General features: G+C 37.9%; 1 pseudogene across 1 annotated transcript; it reads right to left on the minus strand.

Annotated features, from left to right (window-relative positions):
* Positions 1 to 238: 238 nt before the first annotated feature.
* Positions 239 to 18644, minus strand: LOC149001641 (disease resistance protein Roq1-like; annotated as a pseudogene). Its single transcript, XR_016170223.1, has 6 exons — positions 18000 to 18644; positions 2394 to 3479; positions 1762 to 2053; positions 538 to 1662; positions 329 to 428; positions 239 to 244 (listed from the first exon to the last, which is right to left on the minus strand). The product of XR_016170223.1 is annotated as a disease resistance protein Roq1-like (transcript).
* Between the last annotated feature and the right edge of the window lie 3832 nt (positions 18645 to 22476).

A 22476-nucleotide genomic window follows, 5' to 3' on the forward strand; every position in this document is an offset into this window, starting at 1 on the left:
CTTACCAGAAAAACACATTCTCCAAAGTGATGTGCAATTGTGTCATAGACCAACTTGACAATAGTTGTCTTACCAATCACGTCCCTCCCCGAGATTCCCACGATCTTTACATCTCTAGATGCAACATTCATCAATCTCAAGATTTTCTCCACATGAGATTCTATTCTTACCCAATTGCCCAATCATTTTTAAAAAACAAACCCTTGCGGTAAGTGTCTCTGCCCATTCCGAATGCTTTTCATACCTGTCGAATTCAAATAAAAAAGAAATACGTGACTTAGAAAGCAAATTGACCGAAAGAAGAAAAAAAGGAACGAGAGAGAGGGACCGAAAAAAAAAAAAAAAAAAAAAGAGAGAGGGGGGAAAAAAGAAGGCAGCGAACCGCTCTTGCTGACGACAGATCGGAAAACCTTTCAGGTAACTTTGCCCTGTCGAATTGAAACCGAGAAGAAGCAACTGATTTAGAGAGCAAATAAAATAACCAAAAAATAATAAATAAATAAAGACAAGAGAGAAGAACCAGAAAATACAACTGACCTTTCCAAGAAATCGCACCAACTTAGATCCCACGCCTCTAATGATTTCAATTTATCAAGGCCTTGAATCTCTTTTAGATTAAAGCATCCGGCAGTAGAAAGACTCCTCAACTTTCCCAGTTTGGAGATATCCGGTAATCTTTCCATGGATTTGCAGTACAAGATTTCCAATCTCCCAAGTTCTTCTAGGTTGGACAGCTCGCCTATTTGTGTTAATGATGTGCACGCCGCTATTTCCAAACCAGCTTAAGGAATGCAATCCCTCAAAACTCTCGATCTCAAATAACGTCTCGCAGCCTTCGATTTGTAATGCCCTTAGCTTTGAGCACCCCACAAATCTTAATTCTTCCAGCTTTGGTAGACGTACTTTCCCAATATTTGTTAATGATTTACAGTTCTTCATTGTCAACTGTTGTAGAGAATCCAACCCATCAAGGCCTGCAATCCCTATTAAGCTCTTACAATTATCAAGACTTAATTTCTCTAAATTTCTCATGCCGGACAAATCTAGCAACTCCACCAGATTTTCACAATCATCAAGGCACAACACCTTTAATTTTGTCATGTTTGAAAGCGTCGGAGTGAATTTTAGAGAGCTGCATCTTAGAAGGTTAAGATATCTCAGACTAGAAGGAAGTACCTCGAGTGATTCCAGTCCACCGCAGAACCGTAAGTCAAGTGTTTGAAGTGAGGAAAGTGTAGAAACTTGAAGGCTACGAAAATTGTTTCCACCTAGCATCAGGGTTTTCAGAGAGGATGGCCAATGAACCATTCCATCCTCTCTTTTCCATTTTTTTGGAATGTAACAAAAGCTGGCATCCAAAGTCTCTAGGTTTCCAAGAAGATCCATGTAATCAAGTAAGCCACCAAGACCTTCACATAAGTGTAAGTTGAGGTTTTTGAGAGAAGTCAATCCCAATGTGCCATGTGGGAGTTCCCTTAGTTTGTTGCATCCCCTTAGATTCAGTGTGACTAGCCTCTTAAGATAATTGATGGATCCGTCGATCTCAACTAAACCTCTACAGCTTTCAAGAATCAAGACCTCCAAACGAGGATTTCCTAGTTTTGGAGTCCGTAATAAATATTGACACCTTGCCAAATTCAAAACTTTCAGATTTTTTGCCACCTGCGTGAAGGAAAGAGATGAATTATTTGAAAAAGCATTTTAAAACCAGTTCATGATAAATCAAATCAACCAAAAGAGAGAAAAAGTTCCTTCTAAGACCTTGATGTAGTTCCAGCCCTTCCAACAATTTGTAAAAAGACTATCTGACAGATCAAGAACAACAAGGTTCATGGGATGAAAATTCCATAGTGCAAATTGCTGAGGGCATCCTTTCCATCTAAACCATATCAGTTCTGAAAAAGGAAGATTCGAAGTTTGGAGCAAATTGTGCATAATCAACTTGGAGTAATCTGAGTTTAGTCAGTTTAGTGAATCCTTCACTCATCAAACAGAGTCGGCTACTTGAACTGCCTCCAAAGTCAATACACATTCCTTCAACTTTATCTGTCCCCTGAAACCAACAACTCCAAGTAAGTAGAAGTAATTATAAATTTATTACCTTACCTTGCTTACGTACACAATGTTTTGGAGAATTATTGTGCTTAAATTTATAGACCACTTGTCAAACATTAGATCTGGTGAGGCAACATATAGAAGACCCCTTCCATTGAAACAAGTACTGGAGCCTAGATAACTTGGACCCAACAATTTCTACCATGTGCAGCCGCCAACCACAATGGCATTTATATTTACAATAAGAAAAAGAAATATATGATTTGCTTAAGCTTAAATGCATCATTAATGATTGGAAGCATAAAATGAAGTGTACTGACCATTTACTGAGAACCTACCGAATATTTATCCAATACATCCAAGGCTTCCTTGTGAGACCACAACCTACTGCGCCCTCCTGGATAATTTTCATTTTCTTCACGAATGATTTGCTTCCCCAGATCTCTAAGCAGATCATGCATCTTTAATTCATTATTTACACCAATCTTTACCAAAGACTTCTGGCAAAGATTATGAATTCTTCTTTCAGGGTAAAAACCATATTGTTGCCAGATGAAGCATGCAATATTTTTGTCCATTCCATTGAAAAAGCATGCAATGTCAAGAAACATCTGTTTCTCTTTAGAATCTAAGCCATCATAACTTATTCTCAACTTTTCCAGAATTTTATCATCAAGAATGTCATCTCGCAGCATCTCCAATGTTTCTTGCCATATTGATTCACCTCTACGAAATAAAGATGAACCTATAACCTCAAGAGCCAAGGGAAGCCCTCCAATATTCTTTACAATGTCTACTGAGAGATCCTGATACTCATCCGGAGGTTGGTCCACTTTGAAGGCATGCCTGGAGAATAGTTGAAGAGATTGACTTGCATCCATTTCCTTGGGCTCATATATTTCATCCACTACTTGATTAGCCCAGACATTCCCATCTCGTGTAGTGATTATAATTTTACTTCCGCAACCAAACCAATCACGCTTCCCAATTAATGCATCTAATTGATCTTTTTTATCCACATCATCAAGAACAATAAGAACTTTCTTCTACGAAGTCTCTGACTTATCACACGAATTCCATCATTTACATTCGTGATGTTATAACTCGCTCTTATCAGGATATTAGAAACAAGTTGCTTTTGCAAATCAACAACTCCCCCCTCCCGAATATTTGCAAGAAAACTACATCCATCAAACTGATTTGAGAATGTATTGTATACAAGCTTGGCGATGGTTGTCTTACCAATCCCACCCAGCCCGTGAATTCCCACAATCTTTGTATCTTCTGATGTGATGTTTAACAACTTCACCATTTTATTGACATGAGATTGGATTCCAATAAGGTTGTCAGGAACAATCTGGAAGTCTTTTATTGATTTGCTACAAACTTCTTCAACAACTAACTCCACTAATGTCGCTTCATGCCTGTCCAATTCAAATCAAGAATTAATCTAGTGAGCCAGCAAATAACAAAAAAGCAAAACCACAAAAACAGACTCAGACAAGACCAATGTCAATAAAATTTGAACTGTAGTAGATGAGAGAAATTATACAACTTTGTGTTTCCCTGTTCATTCTGAATGTAAATTAGCAAACACGCAAGGTGCCAAAAAATTTTGCTTACTAATTAAATAAGAAACAGATCAAGTAAGTAAATTAGGGTGGTGGGTTCATTCAAGAAAGGGGGGTAAAAACACAAAAAAGCAAGATCTCACTTTTATATTGCCCTAAACACATGTTCTTACAAGTGAATGGTTTTCTAAAATTTAGGAAAAGATCTTATGACTTTGACAATGGAATTGGAAATCTATATTTAGTAAATTGTCGAGAACGCCAAGAATCATCTCCTTGCAACAACATATAAAGAAAAATGTTTCATGCACCTTCATATTAGGAATCCTTACTTGCAATAAACATTTTAGCTTTGCAAATTGATTATTTGGAAGGTGACTTTTTTTTTTATTTTTTATTTTTTTTTGGGGGGGGGGGGGGGGGGGGGGGTGTGGGGGATGAATAAATAGGCATTACCAAAAACCCCGGAGGGGAAGAGAGAAGTACAAGGGGAAAAGAGGGGTGGGGGATCAGCCTTCAAGAGGAAGTCCAAAAGGTACAACTGAAATCCCGAGTAATAACGAGCATGTTCCTTGGGGTATCATGGGAGTGAGATGGGGTGATTGAAGCCTACAAGAGACAATTGAAGCAAAGGCTCTCCAAATTAAGTCTAAAGATCTAGAGTTGGACATCCATCTCTTGAGGCATTGCTCCCACCATAGGTGACAAATGGTGGCACCATAAACCAACTCACCAACAAGGTCACGAATAAAGGAGCTAGAGAAAGATCTTAGGATCCAAGTCCAATCCCAAGCAAACCCGAAAGAACGTCTATAGTGGGGCCAAATGGAGAATAATGATTTCCTCCAAAGAGAACGGGAAAATGGGCAGGTGAAAAAAGATGGCCTAAGTCTTCCGAGCCATTCCAGCAGAGAATGCAATTGTGGCAGGGATATGGTGGTGAACAAGAAAAGATGGGTAGGAAGGCAAAGGTTAAGGGATCTCCAAATGGTAAAGAAGTGACGAGGAATGTGAACTTTGAACCAAACCAAGGGCAACCAAAGAAAAAGCTGGGAATGGGTGCAGGTGTGGTTCCATGTTGAGGATGTAGTGAAGGAATTGGAGGAGGAAGGTAGCCAAATGATTCTATCCTAGGGGAATGACTCAAAGGGCAATCAAAAGGGGTAGGGGGATCAGGAGACATTAATGATGAAGGAAGAATGGGGGCAAGATTTGGGATGTGGGAATCATAGACAATGCAAGGGCTGGAAGGTGACCATTGGATGGCTTTAGATCCTCCTTAATAGACTTACTAAATTCAGTGGCTTCAATTATATCGCCAACAATGCATGATTTTCCCCTTGATTTTCAAGGTTACTTGCTGAATTAAAGTTCACCTTACCTGAGATGAGAATCTAAATAGGATGGGATGATTTGGAAAAGGAAAAAGTAGGCATTGAACAATATGGGCTGATCTTGAAATCTTCATTGGATCTTTGCTTCTTTTTCTCTTTCCTTCCCCCCCCCCTTCCTTCCTTTCTTTTTTTTTTTTTTCTTTTTTTTTTTTTTTTTTTTTTTTTTTTTTTTTTTTTTTTTTTTTTGTTGGGGGGGGGGGGGAGAAGAGAGGGGGGGGGGGGGGGGGGGGGGGGGGGGGGGGGGGGGGGGGGGGGGGGGGTGCCACAAGGTGTAGGGGAGGGTGGGGTTGCTGCCTAGGGTATCGCATGGGTGGGGGAAGGTATCTAGGAGTCGTAGAGGGGCTGGGGATGTTACCATCCAGGTGCAACAGCAATGGGGTAGGGTTTCAGATCTTGCGCAGGGGTGGGAGGTTGCTGTCCAGAAACAACAGCAACGGGGGAGGGTTTCAGATCTTGGGCAGGAATGGGAGGTTGCTGTCCAGGTACGACAGCAATGGGGGAGGGTTTAAGGACTTACGCAGGGGTGGGGAGCTTGCTTCCAGGTCACAACAGCAAGAGGAAAGGGAGAGAGAAGGCTACAAATGGGGGAGGTGCTGCTTAGGGTTTGCAATGGGGTTGGGAGGTGAGAGAAGGGGGTGAGGCTGCTGTACTTACTTGATTAGGCTGATTTTGCTTATTAATCGCTGCTAGAATTTGTTGAAGAAGAAAGCTAGATAGGTTATTGATCATTGAAGAAGAAAAATCTCTCTAAAATCTGCCGTGGCCCCCTCAAACAGGAACCACAGTCCTAAAAACTCAATTTTCTAATACATATTATCAGACTAAACTTACAAGAAAGAGTAAGCCTTAATTTATAGACTACTAAAATAATTTGACACTAAGTTGGATTCCTTTGTAGATTAGGATCGCACACATAACCTCAACCATGAAAATAAAAATTAAAACCCTAACGGACACATGCTGAATTAAAAGTCTAAATAACTTAAAACTCTGATAACCACATGCTATATTCTATTTAATTAAACTTCAAATTGCCACATGTGCTAGACGTTGAAAGAACTAAGGACTCAACTACTAACTCAAATTAAGACTTCTTATTAACCAACATGGACTCTAGAGTTACACTCGAATTAAATTCCAACAACTAAATAGGGCTAAAAATGCCCAAAATATCACTCCTAGAGGGCTTGGCCAGCCTAAGGGGCTTCTGAGCGGTCATGGGGTGGGCCAGACATGATATCTACAATGCAGCTTAGGTGGTAGCCAACAAAAAAAAGTAGGTACATCCTACCAACCGACTGCCTGCTTTAAAAAACTTTTAGCCTTCAACACCTTAAGGAACAGTCCAAAAGTTTTATTGATTGCCAATAAAATAAGGGAAATTTTCATATGGACCCCCTGAGGTTTGATCGGTCAATTTTAGTCCCACACACACACAAAAAAAAAAAAAAAAAAAAAAAAAGAGAGAGAAAGAAGAGAGGAAAAGAAAGGAAGGAAGTTGGTGTTTGCCTCCCTTGGGGTATCCAAAAAAATTTCAATTAAGGACATATTAACTTTTTCATGACCAAAATACCCTTATACATTTTTAATCCATTTTTTTGAATTTATAATTTTTCCTTCTTACATCCAAGGTTTTTCCATATTTCAAATTTACAGGATGAGCCCTTGGCTGAAACTAGATGGAAACCCTTAGAATTTATAAATCTTCTTTGGATTGCTTCCAAATTTAAGTATGTTTACTTTAGAGTGTTGATCTATGAATTTGTAGTGTCAATTAATTTTTTATTCTTCTTACTATTTTTTTATTTTTCTGTTATTAAAAATTATTTTGTAAGTTATGTATATTGCTAAAAATCTATATGTATAGAATATGTATGAGCTTCAAATTAATGTATGTGAGAGTTGAAACACCATACCACTGTGATGGTGTTGAATCAATTTTTTCTGTTAATTATCTATTTTTACTATATTTAATATATATTTAAATAATTTTCAAACTATTAAAAAAACCCTACTTAAAGGGTCAACCACTAGTGGAACCTTATGGTTATGGAGCTTATGGTGTCCCTCCCACTGTCACCTATCAGAGTTGGCCATTGGAACCTTATTATCAGTATGGACTTTATGCTGACAACTAGGGTGCTCCTTCATTTGTTGAGTAAATCTTCCACTCTATACCACAGCCACCACCAGCCTTTCCATATGTAGTTGAGCCAATTCTTTATCCAGAGATTTAGAACTTCCCACCATCAGAAAATCTAAGGTATGTGGATGAGGCCATGTACAGAGCTGTAGTTGCCGACTACGTCGACAACTATATGGCAAACATCATTGGACTTGTATTGTCATTTGTATGGGGTGCAAACAGAAAAGGGAGACATGGAATAGAGTAGACTTGTAATTGGTAACATTCTCGTTTCTTCTCATATGTAGTATATACTTGGATGTTACATTTTCAATGGTTTTTTTGGTAAACTAGTAGTTCTATAGTGTTTATTATGCTTGAAATAGGTAGTATGCAAGAATCTAAATCATTTTGAGTCCATATAAGGCCCGCAATTGAAATTCCACTTTAAAGTGTCCAATTTCGACCAAAATTTCAACCAAAACATCGAAATTTTGGCATTTTACATGGTCGAAATTCTTGTTTTGGTCGAATTTTCTTTCTTGGTGGCGATCATAATGTTTTGCAGACAGCGAAGGATTTGGCTTACATCATCTCGTAAAGTCTTAGACAATTCCCCCAAAGAAGATCCAGAAACATTATCGTTGGTTGTTACTGTTTCCGTACCACCATCAGATACAACATAATTGGAAATTTTCTTGGCCCACTCTGGCTTTGCATGCTTGGCCCAACAAGGTTACCATGTGCCCAGTTTTACCACAATGAGTACATAGGCAAGACGCCTTATCCGACTGTTGAACGCTACGACCTCCTAAAGATCTACTAACTCCCTTTGAGCCACGACCACGGCCTCTTCCGTAGGAAGTAGTAAAGGCAGAACTTTCCCCTTTAGAACTATTTCCAGGAGAACTATTTTTAGGCAATGCAATCCATTGAAATCTAGAATATGTTTCACTAAGGTTGGGGTCATGCTCACCAACTAGGAGATGACCTTTGACAAATTTCAGTTCAGGGTTCAATCCTACAAGAAACTTAGATACAAAAAACTCATTCCACTATGCTAGTATGCTTTGGGCTTCTCTAAATCTATAGTGAGGAACTAAAAGAAATTCAACTCCTCCATCACGCCCTTGAAAGAATTGTAATAATCCTGTAAAAGATTCATCAGCCTGCTGAAGCTAAAATAACTTTTCATAAATACCATAAATCTGGGTCATATTTTTGGCTCGGGAATATGTCTCCTGCAAATCATCCCATATTCCCTTGGCAATCTTGTGGAACATAACACTGGCTGTTATGTCAGATTTCATGCTATTCCACATATAAATTTTGATTAGTGCATCATCTTGTGTCCAGCTAGAGTAGCATTTGCCAATCTTGATAGGAGGCTCAGTCCTCAATGAATTTAAGTTTACCTTTAGCAAGGATATAAACACAAACAGCTTGGGACCAAAGCAAATAATTCAAACCACCTTTGAGCTTGATGGAGGTAATTTGAACATTCACGTTATAACCTTGAGGTCCTTTAGAGTCAGCAGTGCTCATAGTTGAATCACTGGTAATTAAAGACATTATGCAGAGGTAGAGGTCAAATCCTAGCAGCCCAGAACTTGACAGAAAATAATAAAAGAAATTTTGCAGTGTAGAACCGAATGGGTAATTGCAGAACTAGAAAACAGAGGTATGAATCTGCAGATTGCAGTAACAGAGGATTAGAAGAATCCGATCAAGTTCTAGGATATCTAGCGCATAAAAAGTATAAAAGATCAGCTGAAATTAACATCTGATATAACAATAGATTAAGTGCAGCAGTAGGTGGCTGCTCACCAAATAAAATTGGAGCAGAAAGGAACTTCAGAAGAAAGCATTGGAGACAGCATTGTTTATATTAAAAAAGCTTTAATGCCATGTTAGAAAGCAAAGCTCTTGAGAACTTAAAAAAGAATTGAAGAAGAAGAAGAAGAACCAGTAGCAAGAGCCTGTAATTCTGGGTAAAACTCCTAGAATCGTAGGCTGTCTCTATCTATAGATTTTAAGTGTCAAAATACAACTTGAGAGACAAAAAACTTGTCCTTAGAAAAAGGAAATAAAAAAGTACAACTTATGGATAGAATCTTCTCTAATTCCTACAAATCTGTCCAAAGAAGAAAGTACAGAAAAGGAAAGTTTTGACAAAAGAAACTAACAGAAAATATAAACTACGCAATCTAACTCTCCTTAACCTTATGCACCAAGACTCCTACACCAAAAATAAAAACTAATGTAACACACCAAAATAGAAACTACCGTAGCATGTGCTCCAAGGCTTGCACACCAAGGCAGTAGCCTTGGAGCTTGCGCACCAACTCTGCACAACTCTCAACACTTCTTAATAGTCTTACTAAATTCAGTAGCCTATTTCAATTGTATCACCAACAATGCATGGTTTTCCCCTTTGATTTTTCAAGGTTATTTGCTGAATTAAAGTTCATCTTACCTGAGATGGGAATCTAAATAGGATAGGATGATTTGGAAAAGGAAAAGTAGGGATTGAACAATATGGGCTCAATCTTGAAATCTTCCTTGGATCTTTCCTTCTTATTCCCTTTGCTTTTCTTTTCTTTTCTTCTCTTCTCTTTTTCTTTCTTCTTTCTACTTTTCTTTTTTCTGTTTTCTGGTCTGCCACAAGAGAGAAGAGGCGGAGAGAGGGGGACAAAGGAAGGAACAGAAGGGGAAAGGGGTGCCACAAGGTTCAGGGGAGGGTGGAGTTGCTGCCTAGGGTATTGCAGGGGTGGAGGAAGGGATCTAGGAGTCATGGGGGACTGGGGATGTTGCTTGGGGTTTGTGATGGGGTTGGAAAGTGAGGGAAGGGGGTGGGGCTGCTGTGCTTACTTGGTTAGGCTGCTTTTGCTTATCAATGACTGCTGGAATTTGTTGCAGAAGAATGTGATAGGCCCCTCATATCTCGTGTGTATTCTCACAAGCACAAGAAGAGAGCTAAATTTGGCGAACAACAGCTAGGGAAGGCAATCAGATATGGTCCTGAGAAGGAGGTTGCTGAATAGAGAAAGCAATCAGATTTGATCCTAAGAAGGATGTTGCTGAATAGAGAATGATTTGCAGAATATTTACTACTGAATAAGAAGGATTTGGGGACAAGCAGAATATTGAGAATGATTTGCAGATTATTTACTATTGAATAACAGAGATTTCGGGACAAGCAAAATATTTACTACTGAATAATAGAGATTTGGGGAGACTAGGGTTGATTAGGGGTTATAATGGGGGTAAGATGTGAGTAGCAGTTAAGGATTATTTATGTGAGTGTTTGGGCAACTGTAGTCTGAGGGGCAACAATATGTTGTGGGGGTGATTGGCACCATTGTAACCAGTTTATCATTGTTCTTCGTTATTCTATCAATTAAATAATATCAGTTTTGCATTCGATTCATGGGTTCTTATCAAATTGGTATCAGAGCAATGACAATCTGCGGGAATAGATGGACACCAGATTGTCCATGTTTTCCAGCGAAGGCAATGTGCAAGAATGGCTTTTTGAAGTGTTGTTATTCTGTTGGGAACACCAAAATGAGGAGGAGAGAAGGTTGAATGTGGTTCTCCAACATTTGGAAGGAGATGTGCTGGATTGGGTGTACGATAGATCTTGGTCAGAATTTACTTGGGTGAGTTTTCAAGAAGCCATTAAAATAGATTTTGGTTATGGCAGAGAATCGAAACGAATTTTGAGTTTGCACAATCCTGAAATAGCGATCAGCGTTAGTGAATACAACCATGCTATGCAATCACAGGGAAGAGGAAGCGGATCGACGAAGGCGAAAATTGCAGATGAAGCCATGATTAATTTCAAGCATGTTCAGGCCTGCGCCGATAATCGAAACAATGGCATGAAAGTATTATTTGAGTTTTCCACTAAAGAGAGAGAAGAGAAGAAATATAGGAGGGGGGCACAGATGCTTTTCCGAATAGAAAGTAAGGTGGATTGGGAAGCAAGAACTCCGGTGAAACCACCATGGCTGATAGTGGTAGCGATGGAAGGGGACTCGTCGGCACCGTCGGAGATGAAACACCTTAAATTCTGGCAAAATTCTGGTGCGACGTGGGTGCGATTGCCGAATAAATTCTTTCCCATTGAGGGAGATCTCCAACATATGGTTAACCGATTAGTTTTGATAGTGAAATCTTTTGATGATTTTTTTGGATTGTTTGCAATTCTGAAGACGAAGGAAATATCACAATCGGCAGCGGCAAATAAGGAATTTGGAGTTGGGATCGCAGCAGTAGAGAGGAAGATGAAAGGATTGAACCAGGTGGTGGTTGGACCACTAACCCTGGTCTGGTCACATCATGTGGGTTAGTTTTTAAAAACAGCGAAGCGGGCTATGAGAAGCCCAATTACTTCAAAATACCCACAGCCCACTTGTTTGAATTATGGGTTAACTAATCAGGAATCAAGTTATGGGCCTCTTACCAGTTTTAATTTCAGGCCCATCCCAATAGTTTTGTTTTGGGTGTTGTCAATAGTTGCCCAATTAGGAAATAACCCATTAAGAAAGCAAAACTCCCGTGGGCATTTATGGAACAACACTGTTCCTTAAGGGGTGTTAGTAGTGTTGCTTAAGTGGAAATGACTGCCACCATGTGAAAATACTTGGGAGAACTACAACGTGGCAAATAATCAATTTTCTGATTTTCACCTTGAGGACAAGGTGAGACTGTTGAGGGGAGTATTAATAGGCCCCTCATATCTCGTGTGTATTTTCACAAGCACAAGAGGATCTGATATGGTCCTGAGAAGGAGGTTGCTAAATAGAGAAAGCAATCAGATCTGATCCTAAGAACGATGTTGCTAAATAGAGAATGATTTGCAAAATATTTACTACTGAATAAAAGGGATTTGAGGACAGGCAGAATATTGTGAATGATTTGTAGATTATTTACTACTGAATAAGAAAGATTTTGGGACAAGCAGAATATTTACTATTGAATAAGAGAGATTGGAGAGATTAGAGTTGATTAGGGGTTATAAATGAGGGTAAGATGTGAGTAGTAGTTAAGGATTATTTATGTGAGTGTTTGGGCGGCCGTAGGCTGAGGGGCAGCAATGTGCTGTGGGGGTGACTGGCACCATTGTAACCAGTTTATCATTGTTCTTCGTTATTCTATCAATTAAATAATATCAATTTTGCATTCGATTCGTGGGTTCTTATCAAATTGGTATCAAATGGGTTCTTATTTTGCAAATCATTCTCTATTCAGCAACATCTTTCTTATGATCAGATCTGATTGCTTTCTCTATTCAGCAACCTCCTTCTCAAGACCATTTCTGATTGCCTTCTTTAGCTGTTGTTTGCCAAATTTAGCTTTCTTCTTGTGCTTGTGAGAATACACACGAGATATGAGGGGCCTATCAGAATGCTAGAAAGGTTGTTGATCATTGAAGAAGAAAACTTTCTCTAAAATCTGTCGTGGCCCCCCTCAAACAAGAACCATGGAAGTCAATGAGGAATGCCATGGTATGCAAACTGTGGAGAAAATGGTTGAAGGAAAGGGGAACATGATGGGAACAGAATATATCAGTCATGAGCATAGAATTCACACCATAGATGGGGGAGATTCCACAAAGAGGGCCCACTTGGGAGAAGAAAATGCAAGGAGTTATTGCAGCTGGGGGGGGGAGCGAAAGAAAGAGTTGGATTTAGTGCCCCCCCTATGTCTCATATGGTGACAACTGTACTTAGGTAACAGAACCAAACGGAGATTTGATAGGGATTTTCAAATATTTTATTTACTAAACTGCTTTTTCCTTCTTTTTTCCCACTACATAGTCTACCACACTCTCATAGCACTATAAGAGGGAGAAATTTGCAAGAGACGGCTGTGTAAGAAAGAGGTGGAGTTTAGGCATGTGGAGGGAACAGAAGTAGGCAGCAGACTACATGACAAGAGTTCAGCTCAAACAGCAACAAGTGTGGGTTGGTGGTGGGATCCTAAGTAATTGCCTAGAGAGCTAGTTGATTTTATTCAAAGGGACACGGTAGAAAATGTTTATTGCAGATTGCAATTAGCCTTATTTCCTATTTGGGGTACTGGTTAGAGTGAATGCTCTCCTTGTCTAGATTCTCCTTACCCTTCTTTCTAAAGGGGTTCTAGGAGGATGCTTTCTTTGTAAATTTCTCTTTAATGTGAATGATTTGAACCAGATTCTAGGGTTTATTTCTTTGAAAATGACCTCAGAATCAAACTCACTCCATGATCCTCTCCTCTTCCTCAAGAATCAGCAATCTTCTAGAGTTGTAATTGCCTTCAGTGCATTGGGTTTTAGAAGCACATAGTATTTGTAATGGACAGGTTAGGGTTATAGAGGATTCAGCCAGGCTTAGGGTCCTTAGGATAGGTTTAAGGCTTGAAACCTTGCCGTAATTATGGCTTCAGATCTGTAATTTTATAGTTAAGAGTTTTGAAATCTAGGGTCTGATAGGAATTAGGGTTTCTACGGTTTAGGTCAAGCTAGGGTTAAGTTTGATTTTTACTTAGGGTTGACTGAATCCAAGTCTAGAAGGGTTTGCGGTTTGGACAAAGGGTCTAGGAATATCAAGAATTCGAGAATTCTAGGGGTTAAGGTTTCTAATGAGGAAGATGTAACTTGCAGAATATATAGGGTTTAAGTATGGGAAGGGGCTGGAACCTAAGGTCGAAGGTATAGGATCAATGGGGTCTACAGACTCTAGACTAGATGCTGCACTTCTGTTTTGCAGTTTTCTGGAATTCCCAGAAGTACTGAAAGGTTTAGAAAAGGATAAGGGGAAGGGGCTGTAACTTAGTTTAGGGTTAGGAGAGGGTGGGGGTAAACTAAAAATGAAGAGCGAGGGATCCTAAACCTGCCGCTGCCGCAGGGTTGGGAAGAGGTTGCGGAAAGTCTTAAGATGGGGAGGGTTGCTGGAATTGCAGGGAACTAGGTTAGGGAGGTAAGGGGAGACTCACAGATGGACTAGAAGATGGGGAATGGGTATATGACAAAGGGTAAGGGGGTAGTGCTTACATGGACTTGCGGATGAACTAGAAGAAGCTGCTTTACAAGTTCAAGATTATAGCCTCAATAGAGATGTCACTCGTGTTATAGAGTCTATGAGGTGGAATTGAATTAGATGAACCCAAAATTTTCAAAATAAAAAATCAAGAAGCTAACTTACAATTTCTACCTCCCACCTCACCATAAGGCTGTGAATGGATAATCCGCTTTGGAATCTACATTCGTATAAGTCTGGGGGCATCCATATCTGTCCAGTTACCAATAGGATATGGATATGACAAAACCTTTTTCTACCAACTAATTATCTAATTAAGTTAATTTGTTGGATTTGTTTTCTTATCTATAATTTTTTAAAACTTAAGATATGTGATTTTTTTTCTAGATTTTCTATCAAAATAAATACAAAGGAAGATCAATAGTGAAAAGTGTAAGAAATCAGAGACTAAGAAGAGCAGAAGAAAGAAAAGTTGCTAAATTCTCAAATTTAAAACCTAACGTTTACTAATAAAATGGTAGTCATCAGTAGTCAAAAGCTAGTATTCAATATGCATTCATACCGATTTAGGAGAATTAGTATAAAAAATACCATCCAAATCTGACCAAGTCTGTTCAAAAAACAATAAGACATCATCCGAAATAATTTAGAAGATAATTTAAAAAATCATAAAATCAAAAAAAAAATAGCAATAATAATAAATAAATAAAAGGGTTCAACAATACAATCCTAGACTACACATATATTCATTTCACAATCTATTGCCGATAGACACGGGAGTTTCCTTTGTAGTTTGGCTTGAGCCCATGAATAACTCTTGTGGTTTAAGAGATTTGAAGGCAAAAGATGAGCAAAAGAGGTGTTTGAAACTAAAGGAGTTGTTGAAATTATGTGAAAATGAGACAGAAATCAACAAAAATCAAGGAAAAACAAGTTCAAGTGTCAAAACCTAGCTAGGAAACAGAGGAGGAAATGGTCGAAACTTGTGATATTTTGCAAGTTTAAACTGAAAGCAGTGAATTTTATAAAGAAATGGATTGAAATTAGTTGGACAGTTTCAATCGAACATTGTACCAAACGAAATCTGCCCAGCTTCATCTCAATTTCAAAAAATGCAGGCATTTTGATCAAAATTTATTCCATACTAAGAAGGAAGCAATAGAAGTGCGGAAAGAAACCGTATTACTGCTTAGGCTTGTAGCATTTGTTGTTTCATTCATGGTAATCTTCATTTTGTGTCCTTTTAATCCAAATTCAATTATGATGACGGATAGAACTGCTATTATTGGGAATGTTATGATTTTCTTATATATCTTATTTGATATTAGGTGTAAAGCACTCCACATCCTATGAGCAACTCTTCAGTGTAGAAGCCTAGATTTTTTACATGCTAAAGAATTTTGTTAGAAGGAACACCAAAGAAACTAAAAATAGGAAGTAATTACATATCCAAAGGAATATCCAAACATCAAATAATGTGAACAAAAAAAAAAAGGCCTTCTAAGGGTATTTGGAGTCAATACACTGTTGAAAATGAAAAATCAAATACTCTAAACATTCATGGATGACTCTGAAGGTCGAATTAAAATTGCTTTCATAGTTAAGTCATTTAACTTTGATGTTTGATACAAGGGATAATTCCTATTGCCCCATTGTACTATAGTTTAATCACTACTTTATCCCCTATATTTTTTTAAATTAATTCAACATTTAACTTTGCCAGTAATTACTATTGTCCCTACTGTTAAACTCCTATAGTTAAATGATGACATGGCATACTTTATTTATTTAAAGAATCCCAATTTAACCTTATGGTTTTATATTACTTCTACATTTTATATTAAATTACATTACTATCCTTAGTAATTAGGGAAAACTTAAACCTAATTAAACAATCTCCTTTCTAGTCAAAAGAAAGAAAGAAAAGAAAACGAAACTCATTTTCAAATTTATATATGTACTTCAATTTGGTAATAAAAAAATACTAATTCCAAATTTTTTGTGTTATTTATAATTTTATTATTTACTTTCCAGTTTAATATTATCAATTTTAAGAAGTTTCTACTTTCAATAGGTTGTTATTTATTTACAGTCTAATTTGACATTAACAATTTTAAGAAGTTCCTACTACCAATAGGGTTTTTTTTTTAATCCAAAATGATAAAAATGTATGTTTAAAATTATTTCATATGATTTTTTTTAAATTAGGATAATATTATATTTGGCCTTCTAAATTATAAAATGGCAAAATAGATATTAAACATTCAACTTTAACGGTCGCTTAACACTGTCAGAACTGAGGGGGGGCATCAGTAATTTCATAAAGAGTAAGGTTCTTTTAGTAATAAAGCTATATAGGCAGCAATAGTAATTATCCCTTGATACAATGATATTGTTTTCTCATCCTCTTTTCCATAATTCCATGTACATAGCATGTCGTTCAAATAAGAAATAAAAAAATTTCCTTCATTTATAGGTGAATAATGCCCCTTTTTTGTTATTATTTTTCTTTTAAGTTTCCCTTCTTTTTGGAAACTACAAGTTTAAAACATTTGTCATCCATTTTCCATTTTATGTAGGGGTGTCAACGGGCTGGGTTCAGTTCAGCCAACCATGAACCCTAACCCTAACATGGAGACTACAATTGAAACCCAAGCCTTACCCAACCCTAGGGTTTGAAAATCCCCAACCCTAATCCAACCCTGTCAAGATTTCTCTAACCTAGACTACTTGATTTATCCTGATAGGATCAGATAGGGTTGGGTTGGCCCTGATTAACCCTAACAGGGTCGCCTTGATTTACCCTAATTTTTATCACTTCTTATGTGAAGTGTTAATTAAATAATTTAACCCACTAACTAATTCTCTTATTTATAAACAATGGGTTTGAATATGATTAACCATTATAAATAAACCCATTACTTACAAACAAAGGCATGGTTAGTCTAAATTAGTAACCACCTCTACTTATATTGCAAAAGAAAAAAAAATTATGAGCGAAAATAATACTTAATAACATGAAACTTGCAGAAACAATCCATGACCACGTTCATTTCAAAAAATTTCAGATCAACCCAATGTATCAAAAGCAATGAAGATGGATTGTTGCTAACACCATGAGAAAGTGTAATAGAAAAAAGGCGGGAAGAAAACCGAACATACGATATTGTTGTTGACGTGTGAATGTGGGATTCATGGGAATATACTTAGATTTTTAGGGTTAGTGGGATATTCAATTATTTAAACTAATTTAAATAAATATTTTTTTTTAGTTGCCAACCCCGGTTTCCAAGGTTTTGCCCTAACTAATCCGGTGTTCGACCCGAGTTGCACATCTGGCTGTGGTGTGTGAGTCTCCCAGCTGGGATTTTTGCATCCACAAGGTTTCGATACCGAAAAACCTTGCTTAAGCAGACCAAGCTGCTTACCACTTGGATCAACCCCCATTGGTAATTTAAATATAATTTTAATTAAAGTAAACCTACATAGAATCAGGTTGGGCTGGACTGAGCTGGCCCAAGGGCTATACCCGACCAGTCCCAATCAAGGCTGATTAATTTGTAATGCGAGCCCACCCTTGGGGTTGAAAAAGTTGGGCAGGTTTGGGCTGTTTTGGGACAACAAGGTTTCATTGACACTCTTAATTTTATATTATTTTTCGCTCGTTTTATTTGACCCTCAGTTTTTCTTTTCCTTTTTTCTCCCTTCTAATTTAAGGTTTCAACATTTTAGCGAACTAGTAAACAGTGAAAACTGACCAAGCAGTAGTACCCAGTTCTGAGGTCTAAGCTCAAATAATAAATACAGGAAAAAGGATAGCTGAACTTACCCGTTATCTATTTCCTTCAAATCCCATCCCTTTAACTCCCCAGCCTCTCGCAAAGCCGCTCTCCACGCATCTACAATCGTCTGATCACGAACGCTTTCGCTGTGTTTCTCAAAAGCCTCAGCATAGCTCCCAGTTTGGTTGCGGACGGTCGAGGGATCAACATCGTAGAAGATGGGAAGGATGGTTTGATTCATGTTTTTGCTGCATTCAACCATCTTGACCAGCTCATTGAGGCACCATTTACTTGATGCATAATTCTTGGAGAAGATGGGGATCGATATTCTCGATTCTTCGATCGCAGATAGTAGCTCTGGCCCGATCTTCTCCCCAGTGTGTAGTCGTTCATTGTCGATGAAAGTGTAAATTCCAGCACCCTCCAACGCATTATAGAGATGACCGGTAAAAGTGTTGCGAGTGTCTGGGCCTCTGAAGCTCAGGAACACCTCATAAGTCGAACCAGTTGAGGGCTTAGAAGTTCCTGCCATCAAGACGCCTCCTCCAAAGTCCAAACACGAGTGTTTCTTTGCTTCGATCGCAGATCTAGTAGCCACTGTAAATCTTGCAAAGCTGCTAACTTTAAAGAAAATTATCTGAAAAAAAGTTAATGGACCGACTTTCCCCTTATCCATAGACCACGGCAGAGGAAATTTCCTCCAACATTCCGCGAGGACTGACTTTCAATAAATCCAAAAAAAAAGACTTTCAATAAATCCAATGGTGTGAATTAAGAAAAGAGAGACGGGTGTACTTGTAATTATAGATTTTTATTTTATATTTTAAGATGTTAATTTTTAAATGTACAATTTAAAGCACGACTTTTTTAACAGAGTGACACTGTAGTACCAAATTACTCCCAATCAACGGTATGAACTTGATTTTGTTAACTTTTGGATGTTTAGACATCTTGTGAAGTACCTATCGACATAGCGGGAGCTTGGACAACATTGAGGACACGACCTTCTATCCTAGGATTAGTTGTGCATTTTGTCCTCACCCACCTGAAGGTCATACACAACATATTTGTTATGAGATATGTTGACCAAATCCCAACGTGCATGGAGCATCATTTCAGCTGGTTTGTTTGGGGAGCGTATAAAGTCTTGTTAACATCAACACTAATTGTTTGATCAATGCCAAGCCCACGCCCTTTAGAATGAAAACATCTTACATGCCACCTATCATTCCCAGAGGAGATTTGGGACACTTTGGACAATCCAACCACCACAAAGTGTCAGTTTGCACTATAGATACCTCCCATTTACTACTGTATCTAGTAATGCACCTACTCCTTGAGCCTTTTCTTTTCATTATCTTTCTAGTTTTCCGACCCCATGATCTTGGGGTAGTGTCGATCCTCAATTTAACTTAAACTTCGGAGTTGGTTGATCAGTCTTAAAGCTGGCCTATACACACTCTTTCTCTTGTGAACAGGTTGAGCCATCGATTGAACATTGTCCATTCAAAGGGGTCAAATTTGGTCACAACACCAAGTATCTATTTTATTTTTATCTCACTATATCAAAGTGCAAAACATTTTTTATGAGCTTATTTGGAAATCAATTCTAGAAAGCATTACCAACAGATGATCATTGTTCTCAAAATTTGTGGAAATTAGTAAGCGACCGCAATTCCTTATTATAGTTCAATTGAAGAATAGGTTTTCTACTGTTTTGCTTGTGTTTGTCATCAATATGAGTATACAATTTAGATTTACATATGCAGGAAGAATAAGTTGTTCAATAACAAAACAAAACAAATTTGTTGAAAGACCAGGAAAAATGGATTTGCTCTACTCTTGCACCTAAGGCCTAGTTTTGGTAATCTATCACTACAAAAAAAATACCACAAATACTGGATAGTTACTCGAACAAAAGCCTCTTATCCCTTGAAGCCCTCCCTAAATCTGGATTATACCTAGCAAACCATCAAAATTGTTAATGACAAAATTTGAGACTTCCTAGTTCACATCAAAGAAGGACTTTGTGAAATTCAAGCAAAAATGAAAACCAATAAACACTGAAGGAGAACCTCTAAGTTCATTCAATTTTTATAGTGAAGAAGAGACAGTTGTACAGAGAAGCCCCAAGAACTAATACTTGATTCTGAACTATAAATGATGGGAGAGTTTCATACCAGCACACGAACTAGAACCTATCTTTCAAGAAGAAAAAAATTTCTTTCTACAACATAAGCTACATACCTGTGTAATTTCATCTCACTTCTTTGCATCTTCAGTTACCGGTGGCTTTGTGTTTTCTGGTGATGGTGGAGGTCAAACCCCACTATCAATGCAACTCATACACCTTTTCTCCACCCACCCTTCACTATCATCTTCTCCACCTCCTCTACAATGACGCCCTCCACAGACTTGAGCAAAGATTTTTGCAATGATATCGGCAATTGTGATCATAGCTAAAACGACAATCAATGTCCCAATCGACCAAACTGTTGAATGACTTGACTCTCTCACCACCGCCACCTCCTCAGGCAACGCTTCACTTAATGGTGACTTCTCGTTATCCAACTTTGACATCATACAAAACAAAAAGATACCCATTTCCTCTCTTTTGTGATTGTTGGGTTAGTGAGGAGATGATATTGAAACAAAGGCATATAATAGGGAAATTGGGTCTTCTTTGATTGATAATTGTCTTCTCTTATGATTCCAAAGTTAGTTAAGAAAAAGAAATGTTTGTCGACCTGAAATGTTCTAAGTTGTGGCTGGCTATGAAAGAGATGTGTCATTGTTACGGTTCAGACTCAAAACCCCAATTGATGAATGTTCTGTAGCCGTCCACACCTGTGTTCTTGGACTATGGCTTTTTTTGGATACTTTTTCCATACATTGTTCCTTGGTTGTATGACCATTGGGGAAAGCGATTTAAGGTTGAATCACCTCAAAGTCTACCAATTAGATTGAACTCACCAGATGATTGAACCTTTTAAAGTGAGCCTAGTTCACATCTGTTTAGCAATGTATCATATGAATGTGAGGGTTAGATTTCTTCTTCAGAACAAAGATCTAGTGACTATGACCTTGGATTAAATATTAGAAACTTCCACTCCCATTGTTGACTTGAGTTAGGGTGATGACGGAGGTTTGTGCTCCTCTCACATCTCTTCTTGACATATATAAGAAGAGACCCACCTTTAAAATATGAACAAAATGGAGGAGGGGGGGGGGGTGTTTGGGGGAATTAGAGATGGACCCCCAACGATTCATGCTCCTAATGTGTAATAGAGAAGTACGGTTTCCACCAGTCAGAGTAGAAGATCCAGACTCACTCTGAGATATTTATAAAATTATTGTCACCGTCTTAGTTATTCAAAATATAAATAAAAAAATCTAATTTATAAATTCTAACATCTATTGAAGTTTATTATATATACACCTATTATTGTTTCTTTTATTAACGTTATGAGATAACTCCTACATGTTTGATGAAAGAATGTGAAAGAGAACACAATCAAAGAGCTTCCGCTGGCCCTCTGACTCCACTTCACCTCTTACCATTTCTATAGGGTGGATTGCAGCCAAAGGCACAGTTGGCAGAATTACATGAAAACCATTCTGATGAATTCAGGAAATGAGAGTCTACAACAGATGCCATTGATGCAATTGAAAAGCACTAGGGAATGACTCAAAACACTTGGATTCAAACTTCTAATCCTTCGCTTCCTTGTCTCTCTCACAAAGTCTGTATTTGATTTTACAAAGTTTTTGTTTCTATGAAGATAGTTTCCAACTTCATTTGATTATACATTAATCAATAATTCACGTCACATGAAAAAACCCACTTATATGGAAGTTCAAGAGCCAAAGTGTATGGAAGTTAAAAGTTTAGCCGGATTTCAACACTTGATTTAGCTACTCCAAAAGAAGCCAACAACAGCAACACCGCGTCTAATGTTCCCAAATCAAATGCGTTAAAAAAACAGAGATCAGCGTTGATCCGATAGCTTCCAGTATCATTTGGTGAAAACCCCAAATGCCAAAAATTCCCTAACTGTTAGAAAACTAAACAAATTTAAAAATCATGAAAACTAAAATGATTATTCAAGACTAAAAATGTCAAGAAACAAGATGCTCAGCAGAAAACAAAATCCATATTATTTGTTATTTAGATTTAAATCAAGTAGAATTTTCTTGGTGGTAAAAGAAAAGACGAAGGGAAGGGATGGGGAAGATGAACAAAATTCCGTCCATAAAGGATCTTTTGTAAAGTGGGTCTCCCTCCAGAAATCAGGTGTCAGGAACCCATAGGTCTTTAGAAGACAATCGAAGGTAGCCTGTGCACAGAAAACACATCAAATTATAATGCATAAGTATTCCAGTTTTTCAAGCACAGGAAAACAACATTCTTGTTTTCAAATCAAGAATCAGTCATCCCATCAAGAATATAACTGATAGGGTTTTCCAGACAGAAGGAAGTAAAATTGGAAACGCGTAGGATTGATCACATGAAAAGCTAACATC

This window comes from Hakea prostrata, chromosome 10 (genome assembly GCF_041222555.1).
Source record: "Hakea prostrata isolate BN-2017 chromosome 10, UWA_Hpros_2, whole genome shotgun sequence".
NCBI lineage: Eukaryota > Viridiplantae > Streptophyta > Magnoliopsida > Proteales > Proteaceae > Hakea > Hakea prostrata.